The sequence below is a fragment of the Miscanthus floridulus genome, chromosome 7 (genome assembly GCF_019320115.1).
Source record: "Miscanthus floridulus cultivar M001 chromosome 7, ASM1932011v1, whole genome shotgun sequence".
NCBI classification, from domain to species: domain Eukaryota; kingdom Viridiplantae; phylum Streptophyta; class Magnoliopsida; order Poales; family Poaceae; genus Miscanthus; species Miscanthus floridulus.
Genome location: NC_089586.1, coordinates 133,876,638 through 133,886,124, shown reverse-complemented (window position 1 = coordinate 133,886,124; position 9,487 = coordinate 133,876,638). Strand labels below are relative to the sequence as shown.

General features: G+C 52.3%; 1 pseudogene; it reads left to right on the top strand.

Annotated features, from left to right (window-relative positions):
- The first annotated feature begins 228 nt into the window (after positions 1-228).
- LOC136466335 (uncharacterized) lies at positions 229-9,487 on the top strand (annotated as a pseudogene).

Below are 9,487 nucleotides of genomic sequence, written 5' to 3'. Positions count from 1 at the left end.
TTCAACTGGAGCTGGAAGCAACCCCTTCCTTCAAGCACTGCCCGTTCTTGTAATCCCTGCCTTTGCACAATTGCACGCTTCATCAGAACGAGAACGCGTAATTACCACCTACTCCAGTCTCTTGCTTTTGGAGATGAACCTCTGGCCCAGTAATCAAACGGCTCACCTTCGTTTAGTTTGCAGTTGACTTTAAAGACAAGAAAACGCTTCCGAGGCTCCAACAGCAGAATGGCTCTGTTCAAAGGGGGGTCTCACCTCATCCCCAACGAGCTAAACAGTGCTGAAGTCTGTCTTTTGCCACTGTCTTTTTTGTTTTATCATCTCAGTTTTGCTTTACATATCTGTGATTCAGAAGACCACATCCTCTCTTCACATATTATTCAGTTCCTCTTTATGTAATTAACTGTTTGTTTATTTCGTGCAGGAATGTGATCCTGTGGATGAAGCTACAGCAGCTTTCCATCTCAATCTGATCCGGTAGAAACTTCTATGCCTGAGGAACACCACTGGCTAAGTACTGACTTGAGAGATGATGGTAGAGGAGATACGTCTTGGGGCCATAGCAAGGATTTCCAGCCAATGCAATCTGATGGCCTATGGAGAAGTGTATTCTTAATCCACAAAACACAAATAACCAACAACAGCGCACTCATACAACCAATTAATTGGTCATGTGAGCATTTATCTGGCAGCCCAGAGGACCCAAATTATATGCAAAGCACTGCGGAACACCATAGGAACTCAGGACCTGATGTTGTTGCAGAGAATGTCATGGCTTACTCTACCGAAGAGACAAGCCCATTCTTACCTGCTTGAAGTATAGTTCTCTCTTAGTTTCGAATGCTAGGGTTCATGTTGACTTTAGTTCACCACCGAGTTGCCCAAAATCAAATGGAGGTCTGGCTGAAGAAGATGCTGTGCAAATAGCGCTAATTCAGCCTAAGTCAGATGACCTTCCTGCAATTGCAGAGTTGCAGATGGAGTTGAGAACGAATCTTCCAGGTTCCATGGATTAGAGGATAGCAGGACGCCCTTCGTTTTGGAGAGGAGCTTTTAATGGGTCCATATGCAGTAGTACAAAATACTGAACGTCATTTGGGGACTTCCGGATAGACTTTATGCAGTCAAGAGATTGAGAAAGAGAACGTTGCTGGAGGTGCCTGCTTTGTTAAGGTAGGTCCTGAGTTGAGCTTCTTATCCTTTCCAAATTAGTTGCGGAGGGTGGCAAAGATGACAGCAAGAAAGAATCATGTCCATCAAACATAGATGAGTTGAATGGTATAGTCGTCATTCAGAGGAGGAAGCTTTGCTAAGTATGCCTGCAGTCAATACTGCTGAGCAGTGCTCTGGAACTTGAGGGTTCTCTTTGCGTGCTCAAGATTCCAATTTGATGGAGCTTCCTGCAATTATCAATATTTTATCTGTCATTCCTCATTCCTGAGTCAAACTACACAGCATCTGTGGAATTTGTTGCAGAGGATGATGAGCACTCCAAGGATGACGAAACATCTGATTTGAACTTACGGGAGCAGGAGCACTGTGAAGCTTTTATGGATCCACTTGTGGTCAATGCTTTGGAGGATTCATTTGCTACATCAGAATTTTTGTCGTGCAGTGCGGTGGCTAAGATTACCGAAGTTCTGATTGTTTTAAAGGAAGGTCCTGATGTAGGCAATGGTGTCAATCAATTCGATAACTCCTTGGACTTATTGTTGTGTTCATTTGATCCAGTATTTGATGCATCTGAAGGCTTGCAAGCTGCTCAGGGTCAGGGATTCTCTAAGCTGCAATCTTAAAATGTTTTTACTTTTGCCAAGATTAACGTTACTACTAAAGAGATCTGCGATGATGGGGTTTATTTGACCAATATAACAGGAAATCTTCAAAATAGCAAGAAAATGTCAAATGATGCTTCAGGATCTGCTCAGCCAGGGCTATCCAAGTCCCAAGATGTAGGCGCTTTTACTCTTATTAAGGGACTTGCATATCTCCTGATGGAATTAGTAATGCAAAAAATTTGCTTACTGCTAATCATGCTTCAGATCTCCACAGTACAGTAGAAGTCATTTCTTCAGCCCAAATGCATGACCTGAAGCACAACCTCTGGACCTCTTAATGTTCAAGGAGACTTCTGTTTATCCGGACAATGTTTCTGTTTCTGAAAGCAATTCAGACAATGCAAAGCTATTGTTGTGTTCTGCAGAAGTCAACTTGATTGAATCTCTGGACAGTGATCAGAGAGGAACCAATCAACAATAAAATGAAACCAATTTGGTTTTTGAGGATATTTACATGGCTCGCCAAGGTGCCACTTGTGAAACCCGTCTTAACAATTTGGGGTAACAACATATTTTAGATGCTAGTATGATGGAGACTCTTTAAGGTGCTCAGAGATTATTGTCTGAGATATTTCATGATGACTTCTTCATGTATAGCTGGGTCCTCAGTTTCTCTTGATGGTGGCAATGACCCTGACAATTCTTCAACTAATTCAGGTTCTCTAATGCATACTGTACAGAAGACCACAGTAGTTCTCCTGGGTCTTCTGTAATGCATACTGTCACTAAACAAAGAGATGAGGATGGTAATTTTAATGTTTTATATGTTTCCTATTTCTATTACTTCAAAACATTTTGCATTCGGCCTCTTTCCAAGATGAGGAAGACTAAGAAAGAAACAAACAATAATGATGCTCCAAATGCAAAAGAAAATAGGGCGGTTAAAACATTCTCATGTCAATAATAATAACACTACATATAGTGGCCAGCTGACATACTTCCATTATCTGAAAATGGTAAAGAAATTATAGCTATCCTAATGGACTTCATCGGATCACTTCACTGGAACCCTGGAAGAAATAAACTATGTATCTTATAGGGCAAGATGTTAGTTTGTAAAGCAAGGTCCAGTGTTTGTATGTACTTGTTACTCTTTCTTCTTATGAGGATGTCAAAGATGTGGCTTTGAGCTTCCATCATTTTCTATGAAACACATTGATATAGTGACAGTATCTTTGCCAAGAATCTCGGAGTTCTTTTAAAGAGAAGGATGTCCTTTTGAGTTTTTTTTAAAAGAAAAGGTCTAAATTGCCCGTGTATACATTTGTACATATCCCATATTTTGGTAAATATGTTAACCATTGATATCTCCTTGGAAATCTTTTAAAATGCCTCATTTCTTCATGTGACGACGGTAGTTTAGATGAATGCTTCTCACATCTCGTCTTTTTTGTGTCTGTGCCTTGTAGGGTACAAGTACAACAATAACAAGAAAGTCCCAAGGAAGTTGAGGTAGGCTAGCTACATTTGAAACCCACATGAGCCACCCCACAGAAAGGAAAAAAAGAGAAAAATAAAAGTAATAAAATATAGATATAAGGCATCAATTTAGTGTCATTTTTTATGGGATTGTAGGACACAATCACACAAGTGATTTGGATTTTTTTTCTCTTTTTTGGATGTAGAATACACATACTTTTTGGTAATAGGTGAGAGAGGATTTGTGTGTATTTAATGTTGGTACTGCATATATATTTCCAAAAAGAATTGTGTACTTCTGTCATATATTCTCTGTACTTTTCTATTTCTCTGCGCTGCAATAATCGGTACTGTTTTCTTATGACTTATGGTGGACCAATTATTTAGATTCTCGTTATCCTATGAATTAATTATACCCCATGAAGGGCTCTCTCACATCCATGACGTGATGCAACTCCAATGAGTTACATCTCATAGCCTGTTTGCTAGAAGGTCTTGATGCAACAAATTATATTGTACTTTGTTTTACTGTAATATGATTAGTATTGAACATTGATAATTGAATCCTGTATTGTGTTTTCCTTGTATCAGAACCTCCTTTTGCAGTGAAAGGTCACTTCTATTCTCAATTGCCACACAGTTACTTGAGTATGTTTATTCCTTATTTGTGCAAAAGCATTGCTTGGCCATGCCACACATGAGGCTTTTCTAATTTCCTGCAGGATGGATCACAACTTAACTTTGCAGCATTGTTTGCATGCTGCCAGTTGTCTCTGAACTATATGATGCCGCAGTCATCAGGTTGGCAGATCATGCTGGATGCTTCAAGTCCACAGTAACATTGTTGACTTGAATAAATTATTGACCCCAAACATTAAATATGTTACATGTACTGTAGTGTGCATGCATAGTGTATGGGCTATGTCAACCTAATAAGATCTGTTGACATGTCAAAACACTAATAATGCTTGATCTGAACTCTTCTTTCTTGGAGCCTGAACGAAGACCTATGTAAGTGCCATCTGGCTGCTGAAAGATATGATTCTGACTTCTGAAAGATATGTTGTGTGATACATACTATATACTTTTGTTTTTAATAGAAGTCAACACAGGATGCGGCCTTGGAGTTGAAGAATCCCCATCTACGGTGTATGTCCTCCTCTCATTTGAAACCCATATATTTGGTATGTGATATGTGTTGTTGTCATGTACGGCCGCACGTATACCAGGCGCAGGAGAGCCCGCGACGTGCGTCGGGCGGCCGAGCGGGCATCAAGGGCGCAGGAGCAGCAGGCGAGTGGCTAGGAGGGAAAGTACCTATCTTTACCTTATTTGGTTTAGTCTTTACCTTATTTGGTTTAGTCCTACAATTAAGGAGAACCTTCTCCATCTGTAAGGCCATTGGCCATATATGCTGTACGGCAGTAGCCTTTGGAATTAACAAAGATTATTCCCATCTAATCTCCTCTCTCTCTCTCCTTAAGCCGGCGGCCAGGGGGGGCATACCCCAGTCGACGTTGAAGCTCGGCGTGGGGGAATAACCCTGCCGGCAACCACGGACCGAGACTACGATCTGCGTAGTCGAGGTCCTCCTACCCTGGGCATCGCTGCCCTTGACAGCCTGGTATCGCGAAGCCGACGATCCTCGTCTTCCCTGCCATCCACATCCACCACAGCCGCCACCAATCAACCACACCCACCACCATCGCCCGCCGCCTCCACCACTTCCACGGGCCACTCCACCACCATGGCGGAGCCAACCATGGCTGACCTCATGGCGCTGATGCAATCCTTCCGGACGGAGATGAAGGAGATGCAGGCCGAGATGGCATCCATGAAGGAGAAGTCAGCCTCGTCGTCGGACAGCAGAGGCGGCGGTCACGTGGAGCATCCTCGCGAACCGGATCGGCCCCCCAAATTCCAGAAGATGGACTTCCCTCGTTTCGACGGCAAGTCTGATCCGCGGCTCTTCCTTAACAAGTGTGAGTCGTATTTTCGTCAACAGCGCACCATGGCCGAGGAGCGCGTCTGGATGGCGTCCTACAACCTCGAAGGCGTCGCCCAGGAATGGTTCATGCAACTCCAGGAGGACGAAGGCACACCGGCGTGGGGGCGCTTCAGAGATCTCCTTGATCTGCGCTTCGGGCCGCCACTCCGCTCGGCGCCCCTCTTCGAGCTGACGGAATGTCGACGTACGGGCACCGTGGAGGAGTACTCCAACCGCTTTCAGAGCCTCCTCTTCCGCGCCGGGCGCCTCGACGAGGGGCAGCGTGTCCAACTCTACACCGGCGGTCTCCTACCTCCGTTGAGCCACGCCGTTCGTCTCCACAATCCGGAGACGCTCGCCGGGGCCATGAGCCTCGCCCGACAAGTGGAGTTGATGGAGCTTGATAAGTTGGCGGCAGCACCGGCCAAGCCGGCGCATCGCGCGAGCCCGGCTGCTCCGGCACCACGGCCGGCGTTGCCCGCCCCCCAGGCGCCCCCGCTGCTCGCGCTACCGGCACCTGGGGCCGAGGCGGCACCAGGCGCGCGCGAGCGGCCACCTGGCCGCCGTCTTTCCAAAGACGAATAGGAGGAACGCCGCCGGCTCGGGTTGTGCTTCAACTGTGATGAAAAGTACTTCCGCGGCCACAACCGTACCTGCCGCCGCATTTTCTACGTCGAAGGCGTTGAGCTGGAGACGGACGACGATGCAGCGGGCGCCGCTGACCCGGCGGGAGAGGCCCCCGTCTACTCCCTGCATGCAGTGGCCGGGGTGCCTGGCTTCGACACACTGCAGGTCCGCGCGCTCCTCGGGACGGCAGTGTTGGTCGCCCTCCTCGACACGGGCTCAACGCACAACTTCATCGGCGCACGCGCCGCGTACCGCTCCGGGCTGCACATCCAGCCGCGCCCACGCCTCACCGCTACCGTGGCCAACGGCGAGCGCATCGTCTGCCCAGGGGTCATCCGCGACGCGCCGGTCACGGTACATGGCGAGACGTTCCACGCCGACCTCTTCGTCATGCCCTTGGCGGGCTTCGACCTCGTCCTGGGTACTCAGTGGCTGGGCACCCTCGGGCCCATCGTCTGGGACGTCGCCGCGCGGACCATGCAGTTCCAGCGCACGGGACGTGCCATCTGCTGGACCGGCATCGCCTCCTCCGACAGGGCGGCCCTCCGCGCGGTCACGGCAGCCCCAGCACCGGTGCTACAGCCCCAGCCGCCCCGGGAGCCGCTACTCGACGCCCTGCTCCACTCCCTCGGCGACGTCTTCACCGCGCCCCATGGACTGCCGCCCAAGCGCTCCCGTGACCATCGCATCGTCCTCAAGCCGGGAGCGCTGCCGGTAGCTGTCCGCCCGTACCGGTACCCGGCGGCCCACAAGGACGAACTCGAACGGCAGTGCGCCGCCATGATCGAGCAGGGCATTGTCCGCCGCAGCGACTCGGCGTTCTCCTCACCAGTACTCCTCGTCAAGAAGCCGGATGGCTCTTGGCGCTTCTGCGTTGACTACAGAGCGCTGAACGCGCTCACCATCAAGGATGCGTTCCCCATTCCGGTGGTGGACGAGCTCCATGGCGCAAAATTCTTCACCAAGCTCGACTTGCGCTCAGGCTACCACCAAGTCCGGATGCGCCCGGAGGACATCCACATGACGGCCTTCCGCACTCACGACGGCCTGTACGAGTTCCTGGTGATGCCGTTTGGGCTGTGCAACGCCCCTGCGACATTCCAGGCGTTGATGAATGATGTACTGCGACCGTTTCTCCGTCGTTTTGTTCTGGTGTTCTTTGACGACATTTTGATCTACAGCAAGAGCTGGAGCGAACATCTTCGTCACATCCGCATCGTCCTCGAGGAGCTTCGACGCCATCAGCTGTTCCTCAAGCGCACCAAGTGTGCGTTCGACGCAGCGTCGGTCGGCTACCTCGGCCACGTCATCTCCGAGGCGGGCGTCGCCATGGACCCGGCCAAAGTACAGGCAATCCGGGACTGGCCCACGCCTCGGTCAGCGCGGGCGGTGCGGGGCTTCCTGGGCCTGGCCGGCTACTACCGGAAGTTCGTCCACCACTACGGTACGGTGGCCGCACCACTCACGGCTCTGCTGAAGAAGGACGGGTTCTCATGGAGCGAGGGCGCCGCGGCGGCGTTCGCAGCGCTCAAGGACGCGGTCACCTCGGCCCCCGTCCTCGCCATGCCAGACTTCTCCAAGCCGTTCGTCGTCGAGTGTGACGCTTCGTCCCACGGGTTCGGCGCGGTGTTGGTCCAGGGTGGCCACCCCATCGCGTTCTTCAGTCGGGCTATCGCTCCCCGCCATCAGGCACTGGCGGCCTACGAGCGGGAGCTTATCGGCCTCGTCCTGGCAGTGCGGCACTGGAGGCCATACCTTTGGGGCCGCCGGTTCGTCGTCAAAACCGACCACTACAGCCTCAAGTACCTGCTGGACCAGAGGCTCGCGACGATCCCGCAACATCATTGGGTCGGCAAGCTCCTGGGCTTCGATTTCGCCGTCGAGTACAAGCCCGGGTCGACCAATGTGGTGGCGGATGCTCTCTCCCGCCGCGACACACCGGACGACAGGGCTGTTTTGGCCCTCTCAGCCCCGCACTTCGACGTTCTCTCCCGTCTCCGGCAAGCACAGCTGACCGACCCCGCCCTGGCTGCCCTCCGGGACGAGATCCAGGCCGGTGCTCGGCGCGCACCCTGGGCGGTGGTTGATGGGATGGTCCAGCACGCGGGCCGACTCTACTTACCGCCGTCTTCACCGCTGCTCCAGGAGCTGCTGGCCGCTGTGCACGCCGAAGGCCACGAGGGGGTCCAGCGCACGCTGCACCGCCTTCGCCGTGACTTTCATTTTCCTAACATGAAGCAGGTGGTCCAGGATTATGTGCGGGAATGCTCGACCTGCCAGCGCCACAAGTCCGAACACCTCCATCCGGCTGGGCTACTACTTCCTCTTCCGATTCCGCAAGGCGTCTGGACAGACGTGGCGTTGGATTTCGTCGAAGCCCTGCCTCGCGTACGGGGCAAGTCTGTCATCCTGACGGTGGTGGACAGGTTCAGCAAATACTGCCACTTTATTCCGTTGGCGCACCCATACTCGGCGGAGTCAGTGGCTCAGGCGTTCTTCGGGGAGATTGTCCGCCTCCACGGTGTGCCACAGTCTATGGTGTCCGACCGAGACGTCGTGTTCACCTCCAAGTTCTAGCGGGAGCTCATGAGGTTGATGGGGACCAATCTCCACATGACGTCAGCCTTCCACCCTCAGTCGGACGGCCAGTCCGAGTCGGCGAACAGGGTTATCATCATGTACCTGCGGTGCCTCACAGGTGATCGGCCGAAACAGTGGCTGCAGTGGCTCCCATGGGCGGAGTACGTCTTCAACACCGCGTACCAGAGCTCCCTTCGCGACACGCCATTTCGGATCGTCTACGGGCGCGATCCTCCCTCCATCCGGTCCTATGAGCCGGGGGACACCCGTGTGGCTGCTGTGGCTAGGACCATGGAGGAGCGTGAGGAGTTCCTCGCTGATGTGCGCCATCGACTTGAGCAGGCTCAGGCGGTCCAGAAGAAGTACTATGACCAGGGTCACCGCGACGTCAAGTACCAAGTGGGCGAGTGGGTGCTGCTTCGCCTCTGCCACCGGACACCTGCCTCCCTCCCCACCGATGGCGCCGGCAAGCTGAAGCCAAGGTTCTATGGACCGTACCGTGTGCTGGAGCTCATCAACGAGGTCGCCGTCCGCCTCGACCTCCCAGCACGTGCCCGTATCCACGACGTCTTTCACGTGGGCGTCCTCAAGAAGTACCATGGCGCGCCCCCCGCTGCTACACCGCCACTGCCACCGCTTCACCATGGGGCTGTCACCCTGGAGCCCGCAAAGGCCGTCAAGACCCGACTCGCCCGTGGCACACGTCAGGTGCTTATTCAGTGGAAGGACCAGTCTCCTGCCTCGGCCACTTGGGAGGACGTCGACACTTTCAGCGCCAAGTTTCCCACATTCCAGCTCGAGGACGAGCTGCCTCTCGAGGAGGGGAGAGATGTCATGTACGGCCGCACGTATACCAGGCGCAGGAGAGCCCGCGACGTGCGTCGGGCGGCCGAGCGGGCATCAAGGGCGCAGGAGCAGCAGGCGAGTGGCTAGGAGGGAAAGTACCTATCTTTACCTTATTTGGTTTAGTCTTTACCTTATTTGGTTTAGTCCTACAATTAAGGAGAACCTTCTCCATCTGTAAGGCCATTGGCCA